The 11,695-nt window shown below is 42.7% G+C and overlaps 1 pseudogene; it reads left to right on the top strand.

Annotated features, from left to right (window-relative positions):
* Positions 1-219: 219 nt before the first annotated feature.
* On the top strand, positions 220-1,165 carry LOC115638142 (annotated as a pseudogene).
* Positions 1,166-11,695: the final 10,530 nt, after the last annotated feature.

The following is an 11,695-nucleotide window of genomic DNA, read 5'->3' on the forward strand; positions in this document are numbered from 1 at the left end:
CTTTTATTGCTATAGCTATGTAGATAATATATCACCCCTCTCCAGCTGCATTTCCCCAACTGTAAAATGAGGGTGCTAACCCACAGCAGCATTGGAAAGGTTAAATTAATGACTCACAGGCACTCTGAGACTTTGGGTGGAAGGTGCTTATAGAAATACAAACTGCAAGGAGAGTTGCAACTCTTTCTGCTCCAACACATCTCCCATTCCACCCCAGCAATGGAGAACCAGACAGAGGCAAGCAATTTTGTCCTTCTCGGCCTGACCAATCTCCAGGGACTGCAGCACTTCCTCTTCCCTCTCTTCCTCCTCCTCTACATGACCAGCCTGCTGGGTAATGGGGCCATCTTGGCTGTGGTGCTGGCTGAGCCCCGACTCCACACCCCCATGTACTTTTTCCTGGGTAATCTCTCCTGCCTGGACATCTGCTACTCCACAGTCACCATGCCCAAGATGCTGTCTGGTTTCCTGTCAGAGCACCAGACCATCTCCTTTGCTGGCTGCCTGGCCCAGCTCCACTTCTTCCACCTCCTGGGCAGCAGTGAGGCCATACTTCTGGCTGTCATGGCCTATGACCGCTACGTAGCCATCTGCAACCCGCTGCGCTACAGGCTGGTCATGAGCCCAAGGCCTGCTTGCTCCTGGCAGCAGCCACCTGGTCCACCGGTTTCCTGCATGCCCTGATGACCACCGTCTTGGCATCCAGGCTGCCCTTCTGTGGCCACAACCATGTCTCCCACTTCTTCTGTGACATCAAGCCCCTGCTGAGCCTGGCCTGCGGCAGCACCCACCTCAACCTGATCCTTGTCAACGTAGATGCTGCAGTCCTCGGTCTGAGTTCCTTCATCCTCACACTCCTCTCCTACATTTACATCATTTCTTTCCTCCTCCTGAAGGTCCAGTCTCGAGAAGGCAGGAGAAAGGCCTTCTCGACCTGCGCCTCCCACCTCACCGTGGTGTCTCTTTCTATATACCAGTTCTTGGCAACTACATAGCTGCCGCCCCTGGGGTCTCCTCTGAAAGAGACATGATACCCACTCTCATGTACAGCATTGCCACCCCAGTCCTGAACCCCCTGATATACAACCTGAGAAATGGGGAGGTGAAATCTTCCCTGAAGAAATTCCTGAACAGAAAACCCTGTCCCTGGAAGAACATGCATTAAATGAATCCAAAATGCCCACAATTGTGTTCAAGGCATTTCAGTCTTTGCAGATCCACAGACTTTTAAAAACATTTTTTGTCGCTCATTTTGTCACTCTAGGTCAGCTTTCTCTACCTGTGTGTCTGTCCTCATTGGGTTGACTTTTCTCTATCTGCTTCTCTTTGGTTTCATGCCAGCACCCTTGGAAAGCCACTGTGAGATGGAGAGGATAGTCATCTTCATGTACAGCATCTTCATCCCAGTGCTAAACCCCTGATCTACGTCCTAAGGAACCAGGAAGTGAAATCCACCTTGAGGGAAGCAGGGAGGATAAACCTCTTCCATAGGAAATAGTGAATTGAGTGGGGAGAATTCTCATAAAGTGAATGTTCTATCTCTGATGTTGTCATGGGAAGTGGAAAAACAGACAACATAGTGTAAAAATCACAGACTCGATAAAGTCACTGGATATGGCTCATTGCAACAATCTGTAACCCACTAACCCACCTTTGTCCTGGGACTGTAGAGGTGTTAACTTGTCACTTCACCTTGAATGGTCTCTTGGCAACATGTATTAACTTCTTATGCTTAAGAATCTATTCCAGCTTATATTTAGCTGTCACTCTCTGAGTATCTGTCCCAGAGCTGAAGGGGAGCTCTGGGTAAATTCAAAAGCTTGTCTCTTTCACCAACAGAAATTGGTCCAATAAAATATGTTACCTCTTATTTCTCTAATGTACTGTAAGAGACAATCCTGCTTGGGACACTTGAAAATACACTCTAGGGAATCATATTAACTATGATTATCATTTTGTTTATTAAAGTAGTGCTGAGATATTACATTGTAATTTATCATTCTTATTGCTATTTGTATTACAGCTGTAATTAGGAAATAGACCACTGGCAACCGTTCTGAGTTATCATTGCTATCAATATTTTTGTTGCAGCAAATGTGCATAGAAAATAAAGCACGATTCCTTTCCCCCTTCTCTCCCAGGAAAGGACCAGTTGGTCAAAACTGAACTTTTCACAGGAAAGAGTTGGACTTGAGAAATGTTTCTAGTAGAAAAAAAATTTGAAAAGCATGTCCAACAATTGTTGAAATATTTTGTTTTGACATTTTTTGAAATGAAAAATGCCAATGTTCCATAGTTTAAAATGCCTTTTCTTTCAGAAATTTATTCTAATTAGGGCACTTTTAAAAAAGTCAACAATGGCTAAAATGTTTCTAAGTTATGTTGGTCTAAGGTAGAAAGTTATACTGATTTAATGGTGTTTTACGCCACTGTAGCTTATTCAAGTACAGGAAGAGGAATGAGTAATACTACTAATATAAAGCATATTTATACCAATATAGCATCATCCATACTGTGGTACCAGTATCATTATTCCAGTCAAAACAAAAGCAAACAAACAAACAATCCATGCCCAAGATAATTATAAAGACAGAAAACACCATGTGTAGAGCAGTGTTGACATTTTGAACTTGAGTAAATCACTTGATCCATTTCCTTTCACCTTCTGTTTGACTTGTCCATTCTAATTGCAAACTTTCTGTGTTACAGCTGATGGGGAATTTCTTAATATATTTTTTAAATCAGAAAATGCTGGTTTGTCAAGACCCAAACCATTTGCCAAACAGGGTCAGGTATGGCAATTTTAAAATAGTCAGAGTGAAACATTCTGATACTTTTGAAATCAGATTTTCCAGTTTGAAACAAAAATTGGTTTTCAAGAGAAGAGGGAGGAAAAATGCAAGTGGTGAATTTGCATTGACTAGATGCTGACCTGGGACAAAAAAACCACAAACCCACAACTATTATAGTTGCCAGATGCACACCTAAGATTAGTATATGTAAAAAAGTATTTAGAGTGAATTGTCTTTACCTCTATTGATTCACTTTGTCTAATACATGAATTTGATCACACTTTGGATGAAATTCACCCAGGCTGGGATTTTCAGTTAAGACATCCATTCACATCCTAATGAAATAGTCAACATGTTTTTTGTAAAGGGAAATCATGCTTCACCAATCTACTAGAATTCTTTGCGGCGGGGGTCAACAACCATGCAGACAAAGGAGATCCAGTGGATATAGTATATTTAGATTTTCAGAAAGCCTTTGACAAGGCTCTTAAGCAAAATAAGCTGTAAGAGGGAAGGTTCTCTCATGGATTGGTAACTGGTTAAAAGATAGGAAGATAAATGGTCAGTTTTCAGAATGCAGAGAGGTAAATAGTGGTGTCCCTCAGGGGTCTGTACTGGGCCCAGTCCTATTTAACATAAATGATCTGGAAAAAGGGGTAAACGGTGAGGTGGCAAAATTTGCAGATGATATCAAACTACTCAAGATAGTTAAGTCCAGGCAGACTGCGAAGAGCTACAAAATGATCTCACAAAACTGAGAGACTGGGCAAAAAAAATAGCAGATGAAATTTAATGTCGATAAATGCAAAGTAATGCACATTGGAAAACAGAATCCTAACTATGCATATACTATGATGGGGTCTAAATTAGCTGTTACCATTCAAAAAAGTGATCTTGGAGTCATCGTGGATAGTTCTCTGAAATCATCCATTTAATGTGCAGAGGCAATCAAAAAAACAAACAGAATGTTGGGAATCATCAAGAAAGGGATAGATAATAAGACAGAACATATCATATTGCCTCTATATAAATCCTTGGTACGCCTACACCTTCAATATTGAGTGCAGATGTGATCACCCCGTCTCAAAAAAGATATATTGGAATTGGAAAAGGTTCAGAAAAGGGCAACAAAAATGATTAGGTGTATAGAACTGCTTCCATATGAGGAGAGATTAATAAGACTGGGACTTTTCAGCTTGAAAAAGAAGGCAACTAAGGGGGGATATGATAGAGGTCTATAAAATCATGAGTGGTATAGAGAAAGTAAATAAGGAAGTGTTATTTACTCCTCATAATACAAGATCAAAGGACCACCAAATGAAATTAATAGGTAGCAGGTTTAAAACAAACACAAGAAAGCATTTTTTTCATTCAGCGCACTGACAACCTCTGGAACTCCTTGCCAGAGGGTGCTATGAAAGCCAATACTATAAGGGATTCAAAAGGGAGCTAGATAGATTCATGGAAGATAGGTTCATCAAATGGCTATTAGCCAGGATGGGCAGGGATGGAGTCCCTAGCCTCATTAGCCAGAAGCTGGGATTGGGTGACAAGACGTACATCACTTGATGAACTCCTGTCTGTTCATTCCCTTTGGTTCACCTGCCACTATCAGAGAACAGGATACTGGGCTAGATGGACCTTTGGTCTGACCCAGTATGGCCGTTCTTACGTTCCTAATATCAAGGAGAGTAGCACGTCTAACTCCCGTAGGCCCCTTTGAAAAGTTCAGCCCCTGTGCAGAGGGCCAACACAATTCCAATACACCACTCAAATCCTTCCTCAGTTGTCAAAATAGGAGTGAAGTATTGTATAGGCCTTTATTAGGATAATAATAATAATAATAATAATAATAATAATAATAATAATAATAATAATAATAATAATAATGTATTGATATTTTAATTGATATTGTCACATATAATACTGTATATTTGTGGTTCTGTTTATTATTATACAGTTTTTAGTATTAATGATAACAGGGAATTAGCCTGTTTTCATATTTCTGTTCTTACTCAAGAGGCTAATAATAATAATAATAATAATTATAATAATAATAATAATAATAATGTCAAGGTAAGAAGTGAATGTGAACATATGATAATTTCCTATTATCCTCCGAGCTAACCAAACGAATGTGAATAAGAAGCTGGAAAGAGACTCTCATTCTATGAAACCAGTTTATTATGTAATAATACAAATAAAAGCCTGATGTTTGTATTCCGCCTACTCTCCTTGCTTTCACCCAGCGTACTGCACAGACATGCACATAGAGACTCATTTCTCTGCTGTCTTTTGTAATTTGGGAACCCAAGTCTGATAAGAAAAAAAAGAATCTGAAGCCAATGTTTATGGCTGAGTGTTTATTGATGCGGAGGCTTTTCTTGCTTCTAACCCCATGGGAGTACAGCCAGGCTTAGAGCCCTGCTAGTAATTGCCTCTGTGCCAATGAAGAAAGGAAGCAGCAGTGCAGGAGCAGCGAGGCTGCACATGTCCGGTGGGATCTCATTAGACTAGCTGAGCAAGCTGCTCCCCAGCTGGAGACCCCAGAGGCAAAGCTGTGTGCACCTTTGCTGTGGCAGGCACTCCGACGGCTGATACTCCCGTTGCTTGTCATTTTGGATCTTAATCATCCCCTTGCTATGGGTATCACATCTCTGGCCAGGGCCTGTAACTGAATCCAATGTGAAACCACAACTCACACCCAATGAATCCCCTATTTTCTGAGTTGAACTCAGTCACTCGTTTCTATCATTAGCAGAGTTTTAAATTTACACAAGTTCTTGGAAATCCCAGGGGATTGGGGGACTTTGCCAAAGAACAAGCTGCTGAGGTTTGCAAGGCATGAGAGTTCAATAGGAAAATCCCTGCATCTGAGCCAGGCTGAGCCCGATGAATTAGGATTTATTTGTATTGGGGTCCTGCCTGGGAGCACCAGTCACCACCAGGAGCCCCATTGCACTGGGCATTTGATCAGGCCTTGGGGAACTCAAGTTTAATGAGTAAAACTTTGAAAAGCATCACAGGATTTAGGAGCCTAAAGGGAAGATTTTATAAGCATTTAGGCTCCTAAATTCAGTTGACTCCAGGTGCCAAGGGCCAAGAGGCTCAAAGGCATTTAGGCGCTTTATTCCCGTTGATATTGATGGGAGTTTGGTGCCTAATAATTTTCAGGATCTGGGCCATAGGCACTTTTGGAAATCCCACCAAGCACTTAGCTGCTTCTTTAGGCCCCTAAATACCTTTGAACATCTGGCCCTTAGGTGGCTAGTCCAATTTAATTTCAATAAGTCTTAGGCTCATAAGTGTCTAAGTCACTTAAGTCCATCTTTTTAAAGGCAGTTAGGTGCCTAACTCATATTTATTTCATTGGGATTTAGGTGTCTAAATACTTGGCGGACCTGAGCCTGAGGGCTTGCCACACTGAATGTAGCAATACATAAATACATTTGAAAAACTGGGTTTAAATCCTTTTGAAAGTCAACAGGACTTCGGCCCTTCCACAGGGAAACTGGTACTGATAGAACTGAAGGTACAATTTTATACTGATTTAGCTGAACTAGTGCAACTTTGTATGCGGAGACTCTTACATCTGGGCTTGGAAGGATTTGATTTTAGTCAGTAAATAACAGTAAACATTGACTTCAGTATACACACTCACTCTGATGAAAGCATATTTCCATCAGCATAACAAAAGAACATACAAACTGCCATACTGGATTAGATCAAAGGTCCATCCATAGTAATCAAAACTTATAGACAGACAAAGTAAGAAAAATGCTGCTTGAGAACATATTAGAGTTTGTTTTAAGAAAATTTACTTTGTATATTTTGACATGTGATGCTGACTATTTGTCTTTTAATGGCTACAAAGTGTTAATATTTTGAATTTCGGCATCTACTGATATTAAATAATAATTTTCTAATCCCCCATAATTTCATGCTTACCTATAATTTTGCACAACCGTGAACATTTAAATCAATAAAAATAGGGGGAAAATGCTTTAAAATAAACATTGATATTATCTGTCAAAATTATATTAAAAAAACAACAAATTCAGTGTCATTATGGCACATAAACATTTGGCCTGAGCCCACAAATGTACTGGCACAACTAAATCCAAAGAACCAGTTGTGAACCAATCTGTGCACGTTCACATTTAAAAATTGCACTTATGAATGTGTTAGATGACCCCTCAGAGATGATGTACAGAGGATATGAGTTGTTACTGTCAGCCAGGGGCAGCTCTAGACATTTCGTCGCCCCAAGCATGGCAGCATGCTGCTGGGGGTGCTCTGCCGGTCACCGATCCAGTGGCTCTGGTGGACCTCCCGCAGGCGTGCCTGCGGAGGGTCCACTGGTCCCACAGATCCACTGAAGCTGCAGGACCAGCGGACCCTCCGCAGGCATGCCGCCAAAGGCTTCCCGCCTGCTGCCCTCCCGGCTACCAGCAGAGCGCCCCCCGTGGCAAGCCGACCCAAGCACGCGCTTGGCATTCTGGGGCCTGGAGCCTCCCCTGCTGTCAGCTGCTATAGAATTTTAGCTCAAGCTGCAGAGACTTTTGTATTTAGCTCTGGAGTTTCCTACTTCAATCCTCAGTGTGCTAGTCAAAAGGGGGATCATCACTTAATGTCTGTGAACAGATAAACCCTTAGGCCTCATCTGCACCCAAGTCTTGTACTGCTGTAACTATGTTAGTGCCAGGGGTTGTTTTTTTTACAAAGATAGCTATACCAGTACAACCACTACAATGGATACAGGTCTATTGACATAAAGGTGAGTTAAGCCAGTATCGCTAGTCCCCTTTCCTATACATGAATAGATAGAATAGAGATGGTAAGGCTGCATTTAACCTGTATAGTCACTCAGTTAGGCCCTGTTTTTTCCAGCATTTAAATGCATCCACATCTTTACCTTAATGTCTGCAGGGCTGAGGCCTTGGGGAATATCTACACTATGGAATTACTCTGATTTTACAGAATTCGATTTTTGGCAACAGATTGCATAAAGTCGAGTGCGTGCGTCCACAATAAGCATATTAATCAGCAGTGTGCGTCCATAGTGCTGAGGCTAGCGTCGACTTCGGGAGCATTGCACTGTGGTAACTATTCCATAGCTATCACATAGTTCCCGCAATCTCCCTCACCCATTGGAATTCTGGGTTGAAATCCCAATGTCTGATGGGGCAAAAAACATTGTCTTCTGCCGAGCACCCAGGAGATGATGATGGCTAGCAGTCGTAATGCAGCATCTTCTGCCGAGCACCCAGGAGATGACAATGGCTAGCAGTGGTACTGCACCATCTGCTGCCAGCCTAAGATGTAAAAGATAGATGGAGTGGATCAAAACAAGAAATAGACCTGATTTGTTTTGTATTCATTTGCTCCTACCTCCTTCCATGAAATCAACGGCCTGTTAAACCCAAGGTTTTGACTTCAATCCTTGAGGGGGTCATTCTGCTTGACAGTTGTTTGTGTTTTTCCTTGATGCAAAGCCACTCCCTTTGCTAATTTTAATTCCTTGTAAGCCATGTCATCAGTCGCCCCTCCCAAGAGCACCAGCAGACAATCATTTTGTGCCTTTTTTCAGTGCAGACGCCATACCATGGCAAGCATGGAGCCCCTTCATCTCAATGCAGAAGTCATGAACACTGTAAACATCTCATGCATTATCATGCAGTTTATGCAGAACCAGAACCTGAAAAACCAAGCGAAGACAAGGCGACGGCAGCGCGGTGATGAGCATGACGAGGACATGGACACAGAATTTTCTCAAGGCTCGGGCCCCGGTGCTTTGGAGATCATGGTGTTAATGGGGCAGGTTCATACCATGGAATGCCGATTCTGGGCGCAGGAAACAAGCACAGATTGATGGGATCACATAGTGTTGCAAGTGTGGGATGATTCTCAGTGTCTGCAAAACTTTCGCATGAATAAGGGCACTTTCATGGAACTTTGTGACTTGCTTTACCCTGCCCTGAAGCCCCAGAATACCAAGATGAGAGCAACCCTCACAGTTGAGAAGTGAGTAGGGATAGCCCTCTGGAAGCTTGCAATGCCAGACAGCTACCAGTCAGTCGGGTATCAATTTGGAGTGGGTAAATCTACTGTGGGGGCTGCTGTGATGCAAGTAACCAAAGCAATCACAAAGCTGCTGCTATGAAAGGTAGTGACTCTGGGAAATGTGCAGGTCAAAGCAGATGGCTTTGCTGCAATGGGATTCCCTAACTATGGTGGGGCGATAGATGGAACCCGTATCCCTATCTTGGCACCGGACCACCAGGGGAGCCAGTACAAAAAACACAAGGGGTACCTTTCAATGATGCTGCAAGCCCTGGTGGATCACAAGGGATGTTTCACCAATATCAACATGGGATGGCCAGGAAGGGTTCATGACACTCATATATTCAGGAACACTAGTCTATTTAAATGGCTGCAGCAAGGGATTTACTTCCCAGACCAGAAAGTAACAGTTGAGGATGTTGACATGCCTATAGTTATCCTTGGGGACCCAGCCTACCCCTTAATGCCTTGGCTCATGAAGCCATACACAGGCAGCTTGGACAGTAGTCAGGAGCTGTTCAACTACAGGCTGAGCAAGTGCAGAATGGTGGTAGAATGTGCATTGGGATGTTTAAAGGGACACTGGTGCACTTTACCAACTCGCTCAGACAATGCTGTGTGCTCCACAATCTCTGTGAGAGTAAGGGGGAGATGTTTATGGGGAGTTGAGGCAAATCACCTGGCTGCTGATTACGTATAGACAGACACCAGGGCATTTAGAAGAGCACACCAGGAAGCACTGCGAATCAGAGAAGCTTTGAAAACCAGTTTCATGACTGGCCAGGCAATGCTGTGGAAGTTCTGTTTGTTTCTCCTTGATGGAAACCCACCACCTTGATTGACTCATTCCCTGAAAGCAACCCACCTTCCCGTTCAATCACAGCTTGCTTTCTAAGGAAATAAAGTCACTATCATTTAAAAATCATGTATTCTTTATTAATTGATTATAAAAATAGGGAGATTATTGCCAAGGTAGCCCAGGTGGGGTGGGGATGGAGAAAGGACAAGGCCACACTTCACTTCAAAACTTGTTGAATGTCAGCCTTCTGTTGCTTGGGCTGTCCACTGGGGTGGAGTGGTTGGGTCCCTGGAGCCTCCCCCACCCGTTCTTGAGCGTCTGGGTGAGGAGGTTATGGAACTTAGGGAGGAGGGAGGGCAGTTAAATAGGGGTTGCAGCGGCACTCTGTGATCCTGTTGCCATTCCTGAAGCTCCACCAGACAGTGGAGCACGTCCATTTGATCCCGCAGTAGCCCCAACGTTGCGTCCTGCCTCCTCTGATCTTCTTGCCGCCACCTTTCATCTCGATCGTCCCTCCTGTCCTCACATTTGTCCCTCCTGCCCTCACGGTCATTGACTGCTTTCCTATACTGTGATACTATGTCCTTCCACTCATTCAGATGAGCTCTTTCTTTCTGGATCAATTGCATTGAAGTGGCATGTCTGCGGCTTTGCCCCGGAGCATCTGTTTGATTATTTGGTTTTCTGGTACACTTGTCTGAGCTCCTTAACTTTCACGCAGCACTGTATTGAATCCCTGTTGTGGGCTCTCTCCATCATGCCCTTGGAGATTTTTTCAAATGTTTTGGCATTTCGTCTTTTGTAAGGTAGGTCTGATAGCACAGAATTGTCTCCCCATACAGTGATCAGATCCAATACCTCCCATACGGTCCATGCTGAAGCTCTTTTTCCATTCTCAGACTGCATGGTTACCTGTGCTATGATCTTAACTGGCCAAACAGGAGATGAGGTGCAGGGGTTTTCCTGTACACCTGGCCAGTGCATCTGAGTTGAAAGTGCTGTCCAGAGCGGTCATAATGGTACACTGTGGGATAGCTCCCGAAGGCCAATACCATCTAATTGCGTCCACTAACCCGAACTCGAACAGGCGATATTGATTTCAGCACTAGTCCCCTCATCAGGGAGGAGTACAAGAATTGATTTTAAGAGCCCTTTATATTGAAGTAAATGTCTGCATTGTGTGGATGGGTGCAGGGTTAATTCGATTTAATGCTGCTAAATTCGACATAAACTTGTAGTGTAGACCAGGCCTTAGTTGTCTTCCAGGCTGAAAATATTACACTTCAGCCACAGGAGAGCAGAAAAATACTTAAACTGAGATTTTCAAAGAAGCCTAAGGGATTTAGGTTTCCACAGCTTTTAGCGCCTTTGGATTTCCCAGATTTCATATATGTGTGGTGTCCATATACCAGGCAGATTAAATGATAATTTAGCAGTGGAACCCTAGTCTAGTCAGTAATATTCCTAGTCACAGAAGAAATAACTTGTAATCAGAGTGGGTCAGAATTCAGAACTTCAGTTCCACAGAACATTCTGAGATTTTAAATTTGGTTTTGTCCTGAAATGGGCCAAAGATTTGGAATTTTTCATTAAATGAAATATTCCAAAAAGTATTTCCTTCCAAAACTATCAAACCATTTCACTGTAATAAGATTGAAAAGGTTTTGTTTTGACTTTTATATTATATTATATTATATTATATTATATTATATTATATTATATTATATTATCAAAATTGTAAAATTAAAATGAAATATTTTAATATTTTTTCTGTGAAAATATGAACAGCCAGACTGGCTCAGACCAAAGGTACATCTAGCCCAGTGTCCTGTCTTCCAACAGTGACCAATGCCAGGTGCTTCAGAGGGAATGAACAGAGCAGGTAATCAAAGTGATCCATATCATCACCCATTCCCAGCTTCTGGCAAATAGAGGCTAGGGAGACCATCCCTGCTCATCCTGGTTAATAGTCCATAAATTTATCTAGTTCTTTTTTGAACCTGTTATAGGCGTGGCCTTCACAACATCCTCTGGCAAGGAG

Source organism: Gopherus evgoodei, chromosome 21 (assembly GCF_007399415.2).
Source record: "Gopherus evgoodei ecotype Sinaloan lineage chromosome 21, rGopEvg1_v1.p, whole genome shotgun sequence".
In the NCBI taxonomy this organism is placed as follows: Eukaryota; Metazoa; Chordata; order Testudines; family Testudinidae; genus Gopherus; species Gopherus evgoodei.